Raw genomic sequence first — 21,532 nt, 5'->3', positions numbered from 1 at the left:
TTAAAATGGAGAGCATAACAAAATCCAGAAAGAATTAGTTGACCAATTCTCTCTGTCCACCCACACTGTCAATGAACGGCTCTACAGAGTGAGGAAGTGTTAGGGGAAGGATGGCAGAAGCCTGTGCAGAAGGAAGATCTATGTGTAAGTTATTCTCCACTTGCTGCTTCAGGTCATTCTCTCTCTGTCTTCCCCATCCTGCATGGTGTCAGGTGGGCACTAGACCAAAGGGGGGTGGGCACCCCACAAGCCATACAAATGCCCAACCACTATGCTGCACATCTAAACCAACACAATATTGAATGTCAACTGCCATTTAATTAACAATATAAAAATCCCCAACAGAAAATAAGAGTAGGGACCAAAATGAACTAAAGAAATGATTGATCGTCAAGTAGTTTGGTAAATAAATGGATGAATGTATTTTTCTTTGTACTGGTAGTTGCTTCCTCCCAGATCCTCATCTCTGAAGGGAGAATAAAATGATTAACGTATCTCTTTATGTTAATGGAGCCCCCACATTAATCATCTAGTTCTAAAGAACTCATTCTCGATTTCCATATGAGTTGTGAAGCAAAAATATTCTGGAACAAAAATGTTTATATGAATCAGTGAACAGATACAATGGTTCGCACTGGGTGGAGATACCCAATACTGACATTTTGATATATGATCTGATCCTGCTAATATTTCTTTAATTCACTGATTCAGTTAGACCATCAAAATCGTCATAACCAACTGAATCTCTTTCTTGCAAATAGGGCTTGAAGCCCCAGCCTTCTTTAATTTCTGGTACAGTGAAAACAAGTAACAAGATGGCTTGTCCTCCCACGAATAATGTCCCTGTCTCTTGGTCTTTTCTCACATAGACGACATGGCTTCGGGAGATTCCAGCAATCCTCCATGTTTCCTAGAACTGTTCTCTGTTTAGAGAGGTTAGCTGACTGTTCTCCTCTTGCTTGCTATGATCTCTTGGCTTTCAGACCTGTGTGCCAAATCCAAGAATTCCACCACGTTGCAGGGATGAGAGAGTTTGGGGTTTCCTTCCCGTCTATACATCTTTAAGTTTTAACAACTGGAGCTGAGCTGGTTCTTCAGCAATCAGGGTCATCAATTCCTTCATGCTCCTTCTCTTCCCGTACAGCAGTGGGATCAGACGAGGAGAGAGAATGGGTTAACTTAGAACAATCTGAACACCAATCTTTCCTTGAGGCCCAACAACAAACAGTGCCTCTTGCTTGGAGTGTTCAATTTCCTGCACTCAGGACACTGTCACTCATCCTCAGAGCAAAAGTGCCAGTTTTGCTCCGACAGGAATCATTCCCATGCCACGACTGGGGGGAAGAGGACGTCAGTCACCCAACATCTGTTTTTCACAGCCCTTTTTTTTTCTGTAGTGTCTGAAAAAACTCCAAACAGACTAAGGTTGTTCACTAATTCCATTTTGCTTCATCTCTTATGTCCTCTCAAGTAGAACAGCTTAAATTACCCAATTTTCAGTCTTTTGAACTCATCAGTTCAGGCTTTCTGATGTTGACACATTATAATTGCTTGAACATAATGTGAACATTCACATTAATATTTTTCTCAAGCAAAATGTAAAATGCAATTTAACGAGACCCATTATTAAGATGCTGGGCTCTGTCTGCACCACTGTGCAAAGGAATACGCTAACCAAGACGAGAGACGGACGGGGTTCTTGTCTTGCAGACTAGGGAACTGAGCTTTTTGTTGTTGTTTGAGTTTTTAGTAAAATGCTTCTCTCCCACCCTTGACTGCAGTGGCTTTGACATTTCAAAAGAACAGATGGAGGTGCAGGAATAGGTAAAGGAGAAGTTACACACAGGCAGGTGGAGATGATCTTCAGCCTTATTTCTTAGAATCACCTAAGTACATGTCAACCTACCACCTAGAAGAAATTTGTTTTTAATGATAAATTTACAGACTATTCAGCACTTCATGCTCCCAGGTAGAGCAGTTTTTTCCTCTACCTGCAGTGTGTGGTTTTTCTTTTCTCCACACGTTGACAGCCAGCACTGCCGTTCTGAGAAGGGATTTCTCAGGGCCTGGCTTGACTGGCTGCAGCAGAGACTTGGGGACAGCCTGCTCTGCAAGGAAGGCCCTGGCTGAGCAGGGCCAGCTAGGTGGGCTCCCATGAGCAGCAGGCTCTGGGATGGGTGTAGTGTGGCAGGCAGGACACGGTCCAAGGGGGCACGTTAGAGGAGATGGCTTCTGAGAACAGCGATTCACACCAGAAAGGGCCAGGAGCACTGATCTGGGAAATTGGGAAGAGAAGGGTTTCACAAGGCCACACAGCAGGCCAGCATCACTAGGACACTGTCCTCCAGCAGCCAGGCCCCGAGCATCTGCCAAGGAAAAGGCAGAGCCAGTCTTACAGATACTGACACCAGAGCCGTCAATTAGGTATGAGAACCAGAAGAGACGTATTTGCAGGACTGGATGAAAAATGGGCACTGGGCTCAGAAATGGATCCTGGTACTAACGTGGGACATGAGGGCAGAGGCGGGGAAGCTAAAAATGCAAAAGACAGAGCTTCCGTTTAAACAATAAAGAATTTTAAAAAAGAAAAGAAAAAAGACAGAGCTTCCAAATAGAGCTCATTACTCCAGCTACTTAAAGTCTGATTTGATCCTGAAAGTGAAGGCTGTGCCTCTGGATCTGCAGAAACTTCTTCCTCAGGGCTTAACCAAAATTCAGTTCCCTGAACATGCCTATGACATGTAGTATGAGTCAGGACTCTCAGAAGAAGGTGACAGAAAACCAATTCAAGTTAGCTTTAGGCAACCACAAATGAAAGGACTTTATTGGTCCATGTAACTGGAAAACACAGGGTAGACCCAGCCGCTATAATCACTTGGATTCAGGGGCTTAAATACTGTCTCTCCAGCTCTTCTCCATCTTTCATTTCTACTTGTCTGCCCAGTGGTGGGCTGGGAAATGTTTTTAACAAACTGGGTCTCTGAAGAAAATAAATGTATGTATGTACACACATAAGCTCATTCTAAATTTCACTAATAGGAAGGATGTATAGCACAACATATTACTACTAATCCTTTATAATAAAAGGCTAATATGCAAATTGTCCCCTCGGGACTTCGACCGGGAGACTGGGAATTCAATCACTCACTATGACGTGTGTTGACCACCAGGGGGGCTGCATGAAACATGGCAGGCGACCAGCGGCGGCAGGGCTGTGAGGGAGCGAGGGAAGGAGGAGGCGGGGAGGCCCAGAGGCAGGGAATCTGATCGGCCCCGATTGCCGGCCAGGCCTAGGGATCCTACCTGTGCACAAATTTTGTGCACCCGGCCTCTAGTCTCTATATATAAAAGCCTAAGTGACCGTCTGACAGTTTGACCAGTAGCTATAACACGCAATGACCACCAGGGGGCAGACGCTCCAAATGGTAGCTATGATGCATACTGACCACCAGGGGCAGGCGCTCAATATAGGAGCTGCCGAGCTGCGGTGACTTGGCAGCTGTGATTCTTGGGTGATGCACCCAGAACCAGAAAGGAGGGAGCCTGATTCCAGGGTGCGTCACCCAAGAACTGCCCTCTTGCAATCTGGAACCCCTTGGGGGATGTCAGAGAGCCAGTTTTGGCCTGATCCCTGCAGGCCAGGCAGAGGGACCCACTGGTGCATGAATCTGTGCACCGGGCCTCTAGTAAAATTTATAATTCTCTTTACATAAATTTGATAGAGCTAGTTTATTCTCATAGAATGCTCTTGTTGATATTTGCCAAACTCTTGTATCTGTAGCTGAATATGGTGGCTATTGAAGTATGGGTGTATTGTTTCTGACTTGAATGTTAGTTGATATTTTCATTTACAAGAAAGACAGTGCTATGGGATAAATGCTGTCCCCTGCAAATTTATACACTGAAGGCTGTTATGGACTCACTGTTTGTGTCTCCCCACAAAGCAGAGGTTGAAGCCCTAACTCCCAATGTAATGATATTAGGAAGTGGGACCTTTGAGAGGTAATCAGACTTAGATGAGATCATAAATGTGGGTCTTCATGATAGAATTTGTGTTCTTATAAGAAAATAAAGAAACCAGAGTTCTCTCTCTCTCTCTCCCTCCCTCTCTTTCTCCCTCTCTGTCTTTCCCCCTTGACCTCATTTGAAGACACAATGAGGAGGTCAGGCTCTTATTTGAACACAATCATGCTGGCACTCTGATCTCAGACTTCTAGTCTCTGGAACTGTGAGAAAAAAAAAGCCTGTTATGGTAATCCTATATAATAAAAGGCTAATATGCAAATCAACTGAACAGCAGAATGACCAGTTGCTATGATGTGCACTGACCACCAGGGGGAAGATGCTTAATGCAGTGGTCAGTGAGCTCTAACAGGGGGAGTGCCTCTCAACCAGAAGCCAGGCTTACAGCTGGCAAGTGCAGCGGCAGTGGCAGGAGCCTCTCCCGCCTTCACGGCAGCACCAAGGATGTCCGACTGGGAGCGGGCCTAAGCTGTCAGTCGGACATCCCCTGAAGGTTCCCAGACTGCGAGAGGGCACAGGCTGGGCTGAGGGACCCCCCAGAATAAACGAGTTTCATGCAACAGGGCCTCTAGTTTTGTTATAATGCCCTGGGCAGACTAAGATAAGGCCCTAGCCCCCAATGTGGCTGTATCTGGAGAGTAATTAAGGTTAAAAGAGGTTGTAAGGGTGGGGCCCTAGACAAATTTGGTGGTTTTACAAGAAGAGGAAGATTTCTCTCTCCCTCCCTCCCTTCCCTCCTGCCTCATTCTTTTTCTGTGTGCACACTAAGAGGCCATGTGAGCACACAGCCAGATGAAGGCTGCCTACAAACCAAGAGAAGGGAATTCATTATAAAACCTAGCTTGCTGCATGTTGATCTTTGACTTCTCAGTCTCTATGGTATAACTTTGAGAAATAAATGTTCACTGTTTAAACCACTCAGTCTGTGGTATTTTGTTATGGCAGCCGAGGTGACTAATATGGGCAAGAAAGATGAAAGTGAAATGATTACACATGTGGGAACTTCCCTCTTTTTGCAAAAACTTACTTTTTTGCTGAATGAGATTGTAGTTTCTGAGAGCTAGAATATTTCCTCATTTCTTTGTGCTATTTATAATGTAACGTCTTTAGCCATGATACACTTTTATATTTAATCTGCATAAAATTTTCTCTATAACTGTTAAATTTAGAGACAGGATTAATGAACTATGCCCTGTGGTCCTCATTTGGTTGACTGCTTCTTTTGGTCCTTTAATCTTGGTATGCTGACATTCTGGTCAATATTAACACCCCAAATTTTTTCATGAGACTTGCTCTTACGGTATTTTTTATCATGATCTGGATTTGAAAAAAACTGACCTTTTTCTGCTCCGATGTGGGAATTTACATTTCTGTTCTCAGTTACTTATTTCAGCCCACTTTATCAATCAATTGAGATAGTTTAATATTTTGATTCTGCTATCTGGCATATTATTTATTCCCACCAGCTTTATTTTGCTTTTGCTATTACAATTCTTGAGGCTTTTCATGTCTTCATTCATTGTTAAACAATATTTTTAATAGGACAGATTCCTTTGAAATAGTACTAGGAGCTTCTTTTCACATTGCCATCTATCCACAAAGTAATTCTCTTTTATAATAACTACCCACACCATTACAAATCCACTCCATGCCCCATTATTGTGCATAAGCTTTTTTGTGTGCATAAAGACATCAGGTGGGACCAATGATATAAGCCAATTAGATTTAATTCCTTGACCAATAGTCTAGTAGAACTATTATGCAATTTATATAATTATAATTTTGTTTTCTGTGAGAAACAAATAGGATTAGCAATTTATGATGCTTGTAAAGTAGGTCTCAGTAAGACCTTTAAACGCCTTTCCAGAAGATAAAAATCTATATGTTGCAAAATGGAAGACACCATAGAATGATTGCCAAATTTTATGAGAAATTCCTTTGTCTAGAAGTTAACCTATCTGAGTTTAATAAAGCATGGTGAAAGGCCTGCCCAGTGAACATGCCTAAGACAAGTTGACAATAGGTGATGTCTCCACAGGTCATCATTTCTGCCCTAGGACTCTTAAAAAAAGAAGTTAAACACCTCCCTTCCTAGTGGCAATCACTGGACCATGCCCATGGAGTTCTCGTGTGTAAGGGTTGTTGTTGGGAATGAGTAGGAAGTGGCTTCCTGGATTGCATGCACAGTCCAATGAAAAAATTCATTTGTAGTAAAAATGTCTCAAAATAATATGAGTCATAGCTGTTACTGTTAACATTATCTTAGAGACAAAAAGAGGATAATAGAAAAATTATTTATTCAAGAAAAAAACAGGGCAACCTTGATTTCTGAAATTATTTAATTGATTTTAAAAAGAATTGAACTTGACATAGCCATGGGGCAGAATGGGATTTAAAGATATCCCTCATTTTGACAAAGCTCTACAACAAGACAGGCCCCAGAATTGGACTAAATTTCCTTCTGGTTTTGTGCTGAGACAATTCTCCCTTGAGAGAACAGGTTTGCTGATGGGGGAGGGTCAGAAGGTAATTAGAACTGTCTGGGGAAAAGGGTCAGAAGGTCATTAGAACTGTCTGGGGGAAAAGTCACTGTTCATGTGTCAAACTAGTGTCTTGTCCCATTTTTAGGTACCCTTCACTTTGTCTCCAGCTTACATCTCTTTCACACAGCCTTTCCAAATCAGAAGTCCTGTGCTGGCACATCAAAACACCCATGCACCTGTGCCGCCTCCCCACTTCCTTTCTCCTTGAGATAATTTCTCATGACCTCGTCAGCATTTTGCTTTGTAGAACCTCCCATGTCTCTTTAGTCATATTCCTTCTGAGTCTCAGATGATGGTTCATGTGTACATTTCCTTTGGACATTCTACAAGCTGCTTTCTCAAGTCCAAGGCCATGCTTACCCACTCATGCCTTCTCCCCTTTTGTTACCATTATGTGATGGGGCCACTTCCCTCCATGACTCCTGCCACTTCCATTCCCCTAACCAGGCTTCCATGGTGGCTAGAAGTATAGCCAGTGTAGCAGTTTTCCCTACACTAACATAGGAGAATTGTCAACAAGCTAAACCAAGGATTTCTTAGATGCTCCTCTTTGGGTAGAATGGCACACCAAGAAGAAGTACCAGCCTTTCCAGCCCACCATTACTAAATATAGCCTTGCCACTGTGCCGTTCTGAATTCCATACAGGGTTTGTACCTTCTTGACTGATCTCTCCCATTAAATGCTTTTTTGAATTAGAAAAAGAAAATCCCTTCCAATGACCCATTCCAGTTGATGGTTCTATTCTTTTAGAACTTGGTAACACCAATAGTGTCATATTTACTTTTCTCTATGAAAATGTCTTGTTTATTTTATCTATTATCTACACTACATGAAACTTATTTATCTTTATATTACCGGCATTAGTTAGAATGCCTGAAACAGGATAGTCAATAAATACAAGTTGAATAGGAATAAGTACGTAGACACATATAAAGCCTTAAATAATTTTTAAGAGCCTTCCCTCTAGGTGTATTTTCTTGAGAATAATTGGGTTCTTTCTTTACTATTATTCTTTTCTCTATATGTCATGGACTTACATTTTATGAGTTTATAGATTCTGACACTTGAGTTTATGGCCCTAATCTGTGCCTCTGGGCTTACTAGGATTCAGAGTTACCTTCTTGCTCTCTCTCAAACAAGAATATAGCTTTGACATTCAGAGAGTGCTAAAGAGAAAGCCAATGAAAAAATTTCATTATAAAACTGCCAAAGAACCAGCTTCCCATTATTTCTTTAAGGCAAAAGATTACTTTTGCATTATTTGAAGATTCACCTCAGAGATTTGCCTGCTTTTCAGAAGGCTGTCTTAAATATTTGGGCCTGAAAGAAGCAGGAGGGAAAGAGAAGTTTTGAAGATTTGGGTGTTTTATTCTATGATATAAACAAATCACTGTGGACTATATTCCTAAGAGTAAGCTGCAAATAGCTCTTATAGGATAATCAACTAAAGCCCAATTGAGGATTCAGGAAGAGTTTATTGTTTCCTCTTACATAGAGAAAAATTACATTGCAAAGCAGAGGACCGAATAACTATGATTTTAGGTTTAGAAATACATAGATATGTCAGAAGGGAAACATGCTGTTTTAAAATATATTGAAGAATAAAAAATAACTGAGAGAAATAGTGTAAATAAGACAAGTATCTGGTCAGAGGAACAAGTTAAAAATACTGTTTGTGGCCAGGACACAGTTTCAGAGGTGTCTTTTAGAGTTATATATTTTTTACAGACGAATTTTCCAGCAAAGCATTCGGTCTCATAGCAAATAAACCACTGGAATTTCTGAAGACAAAAACTTATATGATTCAGAGTGAACGTCCAAGTTCTTAAATAAAGAACTTTCACCATTGTGCTCTTGAGTAGATTTCCTCTGTTAATGATGATACTGGTTGTTTATTTGCCTCTTCACAATTTCCCTTTCCCATCCTGATGTCCGCGAGCATTGGCAGAGCTCATCCTTGACCTACTGATTTTCCCTCTTGATGCACTTTCTTTGAAGTTTCATTGTTGCCCACAAACTTCACTATCCCGCTTTATAGGTGATACCCAAGATTTTATGTCTAGTCCAGACTCAAAACCATCACTTCCATCCCCATAACTGTCATTGTTATTGCATATTTTCTATTTCCATATCGTGCTGTGACTTTAAATCTTCACACAACACATCTCTCCATCTTGCCATGTGGGCTTTCTCCTTGGCAGGTAGAGAGACACCCAGAAGTTAACTAGTATATGAAGGGCATATAGGAGATATTGCCAGCTGCAGGTAGGGACTTAAATGACACACGCAAGAATGTTCCTTGCTGCTTGAGGACTTCCTGTTCTGGCCTCTGCTCCTGAGTCTTGGTGCTATTTTTCCCTCCTGAGTCTGACCTAGTGAGTTGCCCTTTTTCTTTGAGAACGAACTCTCCCCAGAACCAGACCATTAGTCTGATCTGACTACTAATTCCTCACTTTGCTCCATTGTTCTCCACTGCTGCATTAGCTCCACCAAGACAGTCTTTTGAACTTTACATAGTAGGAGGAAGTTGTCATAAGACAAATCTAAGAATATTATCTATGGAAAAATACGCTTTGAATAAAGTGTGGTTAGATACAGGGAGAACATCTTGGGAAAATGATTTGTTCAAAGAATGCATGTGGCAGCTCATCGCAGACTCCTCATTAGAATGTAAGTTCATGAGGCACAGACCATGCCTATATTGGTCACTCTTTTTAAAATATATTTTTATTTATTTCAGAGAGGAAGAGAGGGAAGAGAGAAAGAAAGAAAGGGAGAGGAACATCAATCATGAGAGAGAATCATTGATCAACTGCCTGCTGCATGCCCCACACTGGGGATTGAACCCACAACCCAGGCATGTGCCTTGACCAGGACTTCCTGGTTCATAGATTGATGCTCAAACACTAAGCCACACCGGCCAGGCTATTGGTCACACTTATGTGTCCAGAATTTATCACAGTATCTGGCACATAGTAGGTTATTTGGTATTTATCAATAATATTTGTTGGAAAAAAATGAGTGAATGAATTAATGAAATGGGGATATCAGCAATTTCTCAAATTTGCCAACCTCAATGAAGAGTGATTATTCTTCCCTAAATGGTGGTTCCAGTCATGAATCTATTGAATAAATATCTCTTGTTTCAAAGGATGATGATTACTCAAACAGCCTTTAATCACATTGCTGCCTCAGGGATTGCTGGGGGCAGTGGGGTACAAAGGAGAAGCCAGGTGCTGTGGGGAAGAGCAATCCTCTGATGCTCCAACCCCTTTTCAATCAGAAGAGCTCTCTTTTTATTTGGTTTTCCAACTGGGAATTGGTGTAACTTCTCTTTGAAAAGATGTTGGTCACTAAAATAAAAATGTGGAAAACCATTGCTTTACATAGCTGACACCAAAAGATTTAATGGACCATAAGTAACTAGATAATTAAGAAACTTGCAAAATAATGATAAATAAATATATCTCTATGGAAAACTGTGCAACATTTCCTAACACTTTCCTACTTCTCTTTTCCTTTGATGAGCTTTGAACCATCAAATGTCTGCTTGCACTATTGCCCTCCAGGCATTTTATGGACTTTTCGCTATCATTTCTCCCAGTTTGTCCTTTCCATCGAAAAATAACCTGTTATGAGTTCCCATTCCTTTAGTCTCTGTTCTCTATTAGGTAACTGTGAATGGTAGTACGTTTAACTAGTCCCAATAGATGAGCTACTGATCCTAAAACATCTTTATTAGGAAATCCTTAAAGAGTGGTTCTTCTGAACATGGGTCAGAGAAGTATTTGGGGCCAAGTACCTTTTCAGAGCCTGGAATCATTCCAATTGGTCAGTTGCCCGGAGTATACGGGGATAGCCTTAACGATGAAGGAATAATCTTAGAGGAATTATACTTCTTTATATGCCTGATCTCTAACTACTCTACCATGGGAAGTAAAATGTTCTAATTAAAACACTTTTGTACAATTACATTCTTTCCTATGAATTAAACCATTCTGTACATTTTCCCTATGATAACAGACCCTCTATTAACATTAAGATTATTTCTGCAAGATGATGTAGTTCAGGGGGGGAAAAAGTCTTCATAAAGTTTCCCAGGAAACTACAATGTTGGCAAGATTTCATTGGGATCAACGTGAAAACAGTGGGCGGTGAGGAGGTGGAGAGAAAATTTTGTAACAGAATTTCAATGGGGTCAAAAGGATACCCACTGTGCCGCTGAGGTTCTGTGAAGGCCTGAGATTAATCTACACCAGAGAAATGGTTACAAACACACAAGGCAAAGGCAAATGCAGAACACTGCCAAGCAAAGGAGGCTAGCTGAGCAGAAAAAACAGCAACACATAAAGACTCCATGACATGAACTAGTGCAGCTAAATAGTAATTAGTGGCTGGATATTGTACAAAGGCTTAATTAATATTCCCACATTACAAAAGAGCACCTGTGAGGCACTGCACACTCAGCCCTCTAATGAGTGTAAATTCACGTTGGGCTTGTAAAAGAATAGAAGCAATTGCCCCTGCCATTTGCTGTTAAGGGGGTTGACAAATGAAAACTATGTTGTCATTTTTTATTTTTTTCCTGGCTGGGTTAATTCCTAGGCCTGTTAATCACATACTGGTTATCATCAGTGAGATTTTTTCCATCTTGTAGTCTATAAATCAGGACATGTAGATGTGAAGTTATTTGATATAACAACAGCAAGAACTGAGGAACCTTTTACAGTGGAAGAAATATATCTTTCCTGATACCAACATTCATAGGTAGTTAACTTAAAATACATTTATCATGAATTTCAAACACAGGACATACTGGAACTAGAAATTATTATATTATTATCTAACACATGGGCCAAGTTTTAAAGGCACCAAAAGCTATATATTTTAAATGTAAATATTAACATTTCATAAATTATCCTTTGAAAGTTAACACCTTTTGTTATTTATTTTATTGTTAATGGCCTTTATCGGCATACGTTCAATAACATTAGCACAATAACTAGTTTTAAAAGGTGAAAACCCTAATTCAATGACAACTCTAACTATATTGATCAATACTTTCAAGACATTTTGTTAAATAAAAAATGTAATTATGATAGAATAAAAAGCCATGGAGAAGGTGCCTGGTAGATTACTATAAGGGTGGCAGTGAAGAACGTTGTTAAATAATGTTATCATCAAAGTAAAATACTGTGCCACTCTCTTTTCCCGTTTCATTGGCTTTTAGGGACTTAATTTTCCTTCAGGTTTGCCCTTGGTGTTTATTTTAGCTTTGTCGCACCTTTACTTTTCATCAGGAATTGAGCATACAGTATGTTATGCATCCTCGAAGCAACCATGCTTCATTCATTCCTTTAACAGGCTACAATTTTTCAAAAACCATTCATTGAATTTTTTGAATATCTGAATTGATAAGTAAGCAAAAATGGTTATTGCTTTTCTGTGGCAAGAGAGTTAAGACAAGTCAAGTCAACAAGAACCCATCTATCCATTTCCACCTTCCCTTCACTATTGGAGAACTCCAACTTTATAGCCCTAGAATTCAAAACACAAAACAAATAAAGAAAATACATTCATTTGAAAAGAATATTGATTAGATAGAGAAAGGGAGATGGAAGGGAATGAGATACCATTACAATAGAACAATGACAATTGCCAACAATCTTTAGATCACTTACGTATCCTAGAAACTATACCTAGTACTTAAAATAAATTATTTTATTTTAAATGCTCACAACATTCCTATGATTAATTACTATGTTATCATGATTTTAGAGATGAGAAAGTGAATCCTAGAGAACTTTTTAAAATTTATTGTTGAAAGTTTTACCTGTCTTCTTTTCCCCTCATTGACCTCTCCACGTCCACTCACATCCCCCAGCACATCCCCACCCCCCTATTATTTGTGTCCATGCTCAGATGCATGCATACAAGTCCTTTGGTTGATCTCTTACCCCTGACCACCACCCTCCCCTGTCTTCCCTCTGAGTTTGGATGGTCTGTTCAACGCTTCTGTGTCTCTGGATCTATTTTTGTCCATCAGTTTATGTTGTTCATTATATTCCACAAATGACTGAGGTCATGTGATATTTATCTTTCTCCGACTGGCTTATTTCACTTAGCATAATGCTCTCCAGGTCCATCCATGCTGTTGCAAATGGTAAGAGTTCTTTCTTTTTCATAGCAGCATAGTATTCCATTGTGTAGATGTACCAAAGTTTTTTAATCCACTCATCTGCTGATGGGCACTTGGACTGTTTCCAAATCTTAGCTATTGTAAATTGTGCTGCTATGTACATAGGGGTGCATAATATTCTTTCTGATTGGTGTTTCTAGTTTCTTGTGATATATTCCTAGAAGTGGAATTACTGGGTCAAGTGGGAGTTCCATTTTTAAGTTTTTGAGGAAACGCCATACTGTTTTCCACAGTGGCTGCACCAGTCTGCATTCCCACCAGCAGTGTAGGAGGGTTCCTTTTTCACCACCTCCTCTCCAGCACTTGTTGTTGGTTGATTTGTTGATGATAGCCATTCTGACAAGTGTGAGATGGTACCTCATTGTCATTTTGGTTTGTATTTTTTGGATGATTAGTGACTTTGAACATGTTTTCATATGTCTCTTGGCCTTCTGTATGTCCACTTTCAAAATTGTTTGTGTGTGTGTTAAGGTCACAGAGCTGGCAAGAGATAGGGACAGGATGCAAAGCCCACGCTCTCTGCCCTGTGAATCAGTGCCCAACCACTGTACTATCCTGATGCCTTGGGAGGATGGCAAGATGAGAGGCAGACATGCCTCCAGTGGAAATCTAGGAGAAAGTATAACTCTACCTCTGACTATTTTATTTCAACAAAAGCAAAAATGCTGGTAGTTTTGCAATCTCAATGATTCATTCATTAATCATTCATTCATTAATCATTATTTACTGAGACTCTAAGGTGCAAGGCAGTGAGATGGGCTCTGGAGGAACACAAAAGCATATTACACACATTCCTGGTCTTCAAGTTGGAGAAATAAAATACAGACTTAATAAAGGCAATTATGCAAAAGAAGTATCAACAGCTTAATTCATTGGAGCAAGGGATGGCAAAATTTTTATGTAAAGGGCCAGATAGTAAATGTTACAGGCTTTGTGTGTCATTTGGTCTGTGTGGCAATTACTCAACTCTACTGTGGGAGCACAAAAGCAGCCATAGAGAATGAATAAGTGAATGAGTGTGGCTGTGTTTCAATAAAACTTTATTTATAAAAACTGTCGATGGGCTACAGGCCATGGTTTACCAACTCCTTTGTTGAGCTTTAGGGATATTAGATACTGTAGGACATTTAAATGTGGGATTAAAAAGTGGAGTTAATGGGGAAGTAAAGAGGAGGGGACGGAGAAGGAGGAGGAGAATCAGGAGACAGTATGTCATGGAAACCCAAGGAAAGGGTCAGGGTGACTCACTAAGGCCTGGAGGAGGGTGAAGACTTCAGGTGGGCCCTGAGGATGAGGAGGCTATTGGGAAATGGGAACACATAAGGAAGGCATCAGTAGGTGTAGTTGCCCATTGAGCCTTTGGGGGTGGATCTGGAAAATAAAGACTTACGGGGAAGAAGATGGTTTTGTGTAGAAGCAGAGCTGCCACTGGAGAGCCTGTATTTGGCAGAGATGAGAGCAAACATGGGTGCCAGCCCCTTCCTCCTCAAGATGATAAAAGACCTTTCCTATTTCTCCAACTCAGGGGTGTCTGCCTCGCATTTCTCTATCCCACCCGACCTCTTGTGCAGCTCTCTTTTCCCTCCTACCCTAGATTAAGTGACAAACAATCCTTTCTCTTCATGTTTGTATCTTAGAGCAGTCAACTTCATCCAGGCTGTATTTTATACAACCTCTGTTTATTCATATTAGTCAGTGGGTTTTATTGCTCCAAGGTTTCCCCCCCTTGATTTTTCAATTTCTGTGAAGGAAAACACAGTCAAAATAAATGATACGCCTAGGACTTTTGCTCCTTGTAGTTATTTCGCTCACAAGCAGTTACTGTGTACAATTACAGGATGTTGGCAGTAGAAAGGCTTCCGAGATCTTTTAGTCTAAGTCATTCATTTCACATTAAAAATAAAAAACGAGGCCCAGCGCAGGAGAACGGACTTCCTAAGGCCCCATAATTCTTACCACTGGGGATAGTTTTGTTTTTTACTTTTTAATTAATCTTTTTATTGGGAAATATAACACAATTATACCGTGAAATATAAGTCAAAGGTAAGTATAATAATTACTGAATAGACATGTAATCCCTAGAGCAAAAATAGAACAATGCCAGGCCCTTCTGAACACATGCCCATACTTCCTCCTTCAGGCAACCACTGGCCCTTTTTTTTTTTTTTTTAAACTTTGGTAAACTATGCCTGACATAAAATGTACCATTTTAACCATTTTTAAGTGGACAATTCAGTGGAGTTCAGCATATTCACATTGCTGTGCAATCATCACCACTATTCATTTCAAGAGCTTTCCCATTATCCTACAGTGAAACTTGTACCCATGAAACAATAATTCTTAGGACAGTTTTGCTTAATTATTTCCCAGATTTTCTGGAGCTCCAGTCTTTCCAAATATAAGGTTTTAAAGCAACATAGTAATATGTACAACATAGAGATTGTGTGTGTTTTGAAGGGAGAAAGGTGGAAATAGAAACTTAGAAGCTACTTGAGGCTGTTTTAATATTTAGTGGATTTTGAACATCCATGGTAGGCTTGAAAGAGAATTAAGGCTGAAACTGAAACTGCTTTTATGTTGGAAAAATATATAAAAAGAATCAAAATGCTTAGCATGAGAAGTGCCAAGAACGTTCCCTTTCGGGAGCTGTCTACAATCAGAGCTTACTACACAACACCCTCTCCTGGCTCCTGAGGCTTCCCCTTTGGGTCCTGAAATGGGAGCTGCAGGCCCTTAGTAATGGACTGCAAACCAAGTACAGCAGATTATGCTTCGCAATTGAAAACATGATGCCTAGCCCTGGCTGGTTTGGCTCAGTGGATAGAGCGTTGGCCTGCAGACCAAAGGGTCCTGGGTTCTATTCTGGTCCACAGCACGTACCTTGGTTGCAGGCTCCTCCCCAGCCTGGGCCTTGGTCAGGGCGAGTGCAGGAGGCAACCAATCAATATGTTTCTCTCACATCGATATTTCTCCCTGTTTTTCCCTCTTTTCCTCTCTCTCTAAAAATCAATGGGAAAAAATATCCTCAGGTGAGCATTTAAAAAATAAATAAAACACGATGCCTCGCTCCACCTTCTCAGCCTTCTATGACTCTGAGCCAAGTAATGCAATGTTCACAACTCCCCCATCTGAGTAGTTTTTCATCACAGATAAGAATTGCTATTTTTCTCTTGCCAACCACATAAATAATGGAATCTTCTCTCCTACAAAGCCTAGGAGCAAAGAAAGTGCCAGACAGGGAGGAGGTTAGTGAGAAACCCAGGAGGTGCAAGAGGAAAGGTCACTGGAGCTGGGACTGGAGGTGCCAGGTAGATGCTGGCAGCAACGACCACTCTCTCCTCCCCAGAACGTGTGCTTTTCGGGGAAGTATATTACAGTGAATACCAAGGGCAGCCTTGAACAGGCACAGGAGAATGTTCGAGTGCATGATCACATGCTTATAATACTATTTGTCTCTGATATAATTATAGGCATGTTCACAGGAATACAAAAAAATCAATCAAGATACCAATCATGGCATTACCATTCTGGAACATTATCCCTCTTCATTCATTAAAACCAAATTTAACAAAAAATGAAAGGCCCAGTGCAAATAAAGACCACACCCATTCTGGCTTGAGAAACTGTGTCCATGTGATGTGCTATCCTGAAAAATATAGCATTACCTTCTCAGGTATCTGAGGGCTCACAGTCTGTAGGCTGAAGTAATTTGATTGCATTTGAGTACCTGAAGAAAATGGAAATTCTGTCATATTTTTTTTTTATATTTTATTGATTTTTCACAGAGAGAAAGGGAGAGGGATAGAGAGCCAGAAACATCGATGAGAGAGAAACATCTATCAGCCGCCTCCTGCACACCCCCCCACTGGGGACGCGCCTGCAACCAAGGCATATGCCCCTGACCCGAATCGAACCTGGGACCCTCCAGTCCGCAGGCTGACGCTCTATCCACTGAGCCAAACCGGTTAGGGCTGTCATATTTTAAAAGGACTTTTGCCCTGGCTGGTGGCTCAGTGGTTGGGGTATCAGCCCGCACATCAAAGGGTTGCAGGTTTGATTCTAAGCCAAGGGGATGCATGCGGGAGACAACCAATCGATGTGTCTCTCTTGCCGATTTTTCTCTTTCTCTCTTTCTCCCCTGCTCCCCTCCCTTTCACTCTCTCTAAAAATAAAGGGAAAAAATATCCTCAGGTGAGGATTAACAAATAAAAGGACTTTCAACTTTTCTGCTGACCTACAGAAAAGGCCTGGAGTGACCACCTTTCTCATTAGTACAATTTTCAATTTTTTTAAAAAATAAAAAATGTCTCTACCATTCTTTTTTTAAAAAAATCTTTTTTGTTCAGATTATTTAATCTTTTTTCCCCCATAGCTCCCCTCCACCCGGTTCCCACCCCACCCCACCCCAGGCCCTCGTCCCCCGCACTGTCCTCGTCCATGGGTGTAAGATCTTTGTCTAATCTCTTCCTGCACCCCTCCCCCCAACTCCTTTCCCCTGAGAATTGTCAGTCTGCTCCCTTTCCATGCCCCTGATTCTATTACATTCACCAGTCTGCTCTGTTCATCAGGTTTTTTATTCATTTGATTTTTAGGTTCACTTGTGGATCGATATGTATTTATTGTAACTTTGTTGTTCATAATTTTTTATCTTTACCTTTTTCTTCTTTCTCTTCTTAAAGAATGCCCTTCAGCATTTCATATAATACTGGCTTGGTAGTAATGAACTCCTTTAGCTTTTTCTTATCTGTGAAGCTCTTTATCTGACCTTCAATTCTAAATGATAGCTTTGCTGGGTAGAGTAATCTTGGTTGTAGGTTCTTGCTATTCATCACTCTGAATACTTCTTGCCACTCCCTTCTGGCCTCCATAGTTTCTGTTGAGAAATCGGCTGACAGTTGTATGGGTACTCCCTTGTAGGTAACTAAATGTTTTTCTCTTGCTGCTTTTAAGATTCTCTCTTTGTCTTTTACCCTTGGCATTTTAATTATGATGTGTCTTGGTGTGGTCCTCTTTGGATTCCTCTTGTTTGAGGTTCTCTGTGCTTCCTAGACTTGTAAGTCTATTTCTTTCAGCAGGTAGGGGAAGTTTTCTGTCATTATTTGTTCAAATAGGTTTTCAATATCTTGCTCTCTCTCTTCTTCTGGCATCCCCATAATTTGAATGTTGGTATGCTTGAAGTTGTCCCAGAGACTCCTTACACTATCTTCAATTCTTTTTGCTCTTCCAGTTGGTTGTTTTTTACTTCTTTGTATTTCAAATCTTTGACTTGATTCTTGGGATCCTCTAGTCTACTGTTGAATCTCTGTATATTATTCTTTATTTCAGTCAGTGTATGCTTAATTTCTGATTGGTCCTTTTCCATTTTTTTTTTTTTTTTTTGCATTCTCACTAAGATCCTCGGAGGTTTCTAGAAGATTTTTGAATAACCTTATAACTGTGGTTTTGAACTCTATATCCAGTATTTTGCTTTCATCCATTTCTTTCGTTTGTAACATGTTTCTTTGTCTCCGCATTGTGGCTGCTTCCCTGTTTGTTTCTATGTATTGGGTAGCTGCTAAGTCTCCTTGAGTTGATAGAGTGGCCTTGTGTGGTAGATGTCCTATAGGGCCCAGTGGTCAGCCTCTCCAGTCACCTGAGGTGGACACTCTTGGTGTACCACTTTGTGGGCTGTGTGCACAGTTTTGTTGTAGTTGAGCCTCGATTGCTGTTGGTATTACTGGGAGGAATTGACCTCCAGGCCAATTGGCTATAGGGACCAGCTGCGACTTCAGTGGGAGAGCTACTATGCAGGAGACACTCTTATGGACTTGCTTCAGTGGGGCTTTGGTGCTCACTGAGTCTGCCCCTTGAGTGTGTCACTTACGGATGTGAAGAGTTGTAATCTGGTATGGTCTCACACTAACCACTGGGTATACTGGCTCTTGGATCTCCAAGGAGGTGCAAAGTCAGCCACTGCCTGGGGCCACCCAGCAGGAGATACAGAGAGATCTGCAGATTCCTCCTCATTATATAGGGTTTGGAAGTGCCCATATGAGGCCCAGCTGTGAAGCAAGGCCTTCTTTTGATAGCTTTGGGGCTTCCTGACCCAGCTGCTGCCTTTTTGACAGGTTTTGGGCTGAGAAAGGACAGGCCATTCATATGCAAAAGCCGCTGTGCACAGCTTGGGTGTGGTTATAAATTGGGTGGGGCAGGGTCTCCGGGAATCATCAGGACAGAGCAAACAGCAATGGCTGCCAGTCAGCCCTGCACTGGAGAGGTCCCTGCATAGGAACAATGACCACTGTGAGCACTTCTGTCTGAAAGAAAGCCACCCTCGCATTCCTGCCCTGATGCCAGACTGTCCAGTTTCTCCCTGTATGTGTCTGGGTCCCCCAGAGTCTCGCCTGGAACTGAAGTTCAGAGCAAGCAGGAGCTTGTATCTCCCAACCAATTAAAAAAGCAGCACACCCGGGTGGCAGCCCGTTCCGCACCTCCACACCTCCTCCCAGTCTCAATGCACTTTCTTCTTTACTTCTCTGGTTATAGTACTTCCACTCAGCCAGCTTTTCTGCGGTTCTGGATGATAGTTGTTCTGTCTTTTAATTGTAATTTTGATGTGGTTGTGAGAGGCAGCAAGTACAGGAGTTTACCTATGCCGCCATTTTGGTTCTCCAAATCATATCTCTACCATTGTTCAGGACCCTCCATTTCAACTTTATCATCACCGAGTCACCATTTCTCCTGTGCTGCTCATGCCCTATCAGACTCCAAGTCTTGTTGCCTTTACTTCTTCAAAGATCCTTGCATCTGCTCCCTGTTTTGTTCCCATTGCACAACCTTTCACTCATCAGACCCATTATAAACCTCCTGTTTCCCATCTCTTTATTTTCAGTATTTATCAGATTTCTTCATTTTTACAGTTTTCTTCTTGGGGAAAAACAACCAATCTAAAACCATAACTATATTTTCTTAAAGCTTTTTCCATTTTAAAACTTGTTCTTAAACCAGTCTTCTCCTCCCCCTCCCCCCCATGTTCCATCATCATCATCATCATCATCATCATCATCACTACTATCACCACAGTTATTTTTTTCTCTATGTGACTCAGATTTTGGCCATTTAAGCTACCAAGAAGTTGATTTGCAAATCTACTTTTCAGATTTGATACTGATGATGTATGGCTTCAAACCCCTTTCCTGAGAAGGAATAAAAATGTATAACAAGACATTGGTGTGCAACAGAGGTGGTGAAAAGCATCCACATTGCAGAACAAGATGTTTTTGCAGGAAAATTATCAACATGCTAGCTCAAGATCAAATGGAAGGAGACAGATTCAGTGGATATTTGAGACCTCTGTGTTAAAGTGTGCATATTTTTCAACTTGGGTTCAAATAATCTTCTTTCTAATTCATTGTTGCAGTAATGATCCTGCTATTGTAGAATTTTCCTTACTTATTTCAAAATCTCAAAGAGTTTGCCAACAGTTTGGAGGCAAAAGGCATCTATGAGACTATAATATGATTTGTCAAGAATAACAATCAAGCCACCTTTCATGTATTTGATGGCCAGGCTTTGAGTGCTGTGGGGCCAGGTCTTTATTTCCCTGCATGCTATGAGGTGTTTTGTTTCTTTTTGGATAGGTAATTCTTATTCAAGAGGCAATAAGTGCTAAATTTGAAATTCTATTCTAGAAAGTACTTAATTCTCAACCATCAGATGAACATTATCAAATATATGATCACCTTCTTTACAGAGCAGCCAGAGTAAGCTTTTAAAAACAGAACTCAGCTCCTGTTACATCTCCTTTGAATAAACATCAAGACCTTGAACTGGAAAACAAGGTCCTGATGACCTGGCCCTTCTCTACCACTGCCACCTCCTTCCCTCTGTTCTGGCTACACTGGTCTTCCTTCAGTTCCTGCGCTGGGCAGACCTCAGAGCTCTCACACACTGCTCTTCCTCTTGTCTAGCTCTATACAAGGCTATCATCTACTTGAACTCCAGATCCCAGCTAATATGTTACTTCTTCAAAGGGGTCTACCTTGACATCTCTTTCCCTGATCTAAATTAAGTCCCTATATGTATATTGTCTCATTGTAACTTGTATTCTTCCTTCAAATCTTTAAAAGAATTGATAATTGTATATTATATGATTCTTTGATCCATGTCCATGTTCTTTTATTAGTTAGATTTGATCAGAGAAATAGAACCTCTCTGAGTAATATCAAAAGCAAGATTACTTATGGGGATTAGAACTCACGCAATGTGGGTGCTGATGAAGATGTCTATGGAAGATGGCTGCCTTGCCTCTGGTGGTGGGCCTGAAGTCTCCTGGGCCAGCAGGACTCACAGTCAGGGAGAAACTCTAGGCATGAAATGGGGAGACCAGAGACAAACCAAAACCCATGAGGACAAACTGAAACCCACATCCATCTCACAATACCTGTGTTTTAGTCTGTTCAGGCTGCTGTAACAAAACACCATAGGCCAGGTGGCTTAAGAGCAACAGAAATTTATTTCTCAGAGTTCTGGCAGTTGAGAAGTCCATAGCGAAGGAGCTGGCAGATTCGGTGTCTGGTGAGAGCCTGCTTCCTGGTTCGCAGATGTCGTCTTCTTTCTGTAACCGCACGTGGTGGAAGGGATGAGGGAAACTCTCTGGGGTCTCTTCTATACCAATCACCTTCCAAAGGCCTCACCTCTAAATACCATCACGTTGGGGTTTAGGTTTCAGCGTGTGAATTTGGAGTGCGCCCCACATTCAGCCTATAGTAATCTCCAACCTTGATG

At 41.1% G+C, this 21,532-nt stretch overlaps 1 pseudogene across 1 annotated transcript; it reads right to left on the bottom strand.

Annotated features, from left to right (window-relative positions):
• Positions 1 to 711: 711 nt before the first annotated feature.
• On the bottom strand, positions 712 to 21,293 carry LOC307106582 (protein Mdm4-like; annotated as a pseudogene). Its single transcript has 2 exons — positions 21,189 to 21,293; positions 712 to 1,269 (listed from the first exon to the last, which is right to left on the bottom strand). The product of its transcript is annotated as a protein Mdm4-like (transcript).
• Positions 21,294 to 21,532: the final 239 nt, after the last annotated feature.

Source organism: Cnephaeus nilssonii (genome assembly GCF_951640355.1).
Source record: "Cnephaeus nilssonii genome assembly, chromosome: 10".
In the NCBI taxonomy this organism is placed as follows: Eukaryota; Metazoa; Chordata; class Mammalia; order Chiroptera; family Vespertilionidae; genus Cnephaeus; species Cnephaeus nilssonii.
Note: the sequence above shows the minus strand (reverse complement) of the source record. Positions and strands in the feature narration are given on the sequence as shown.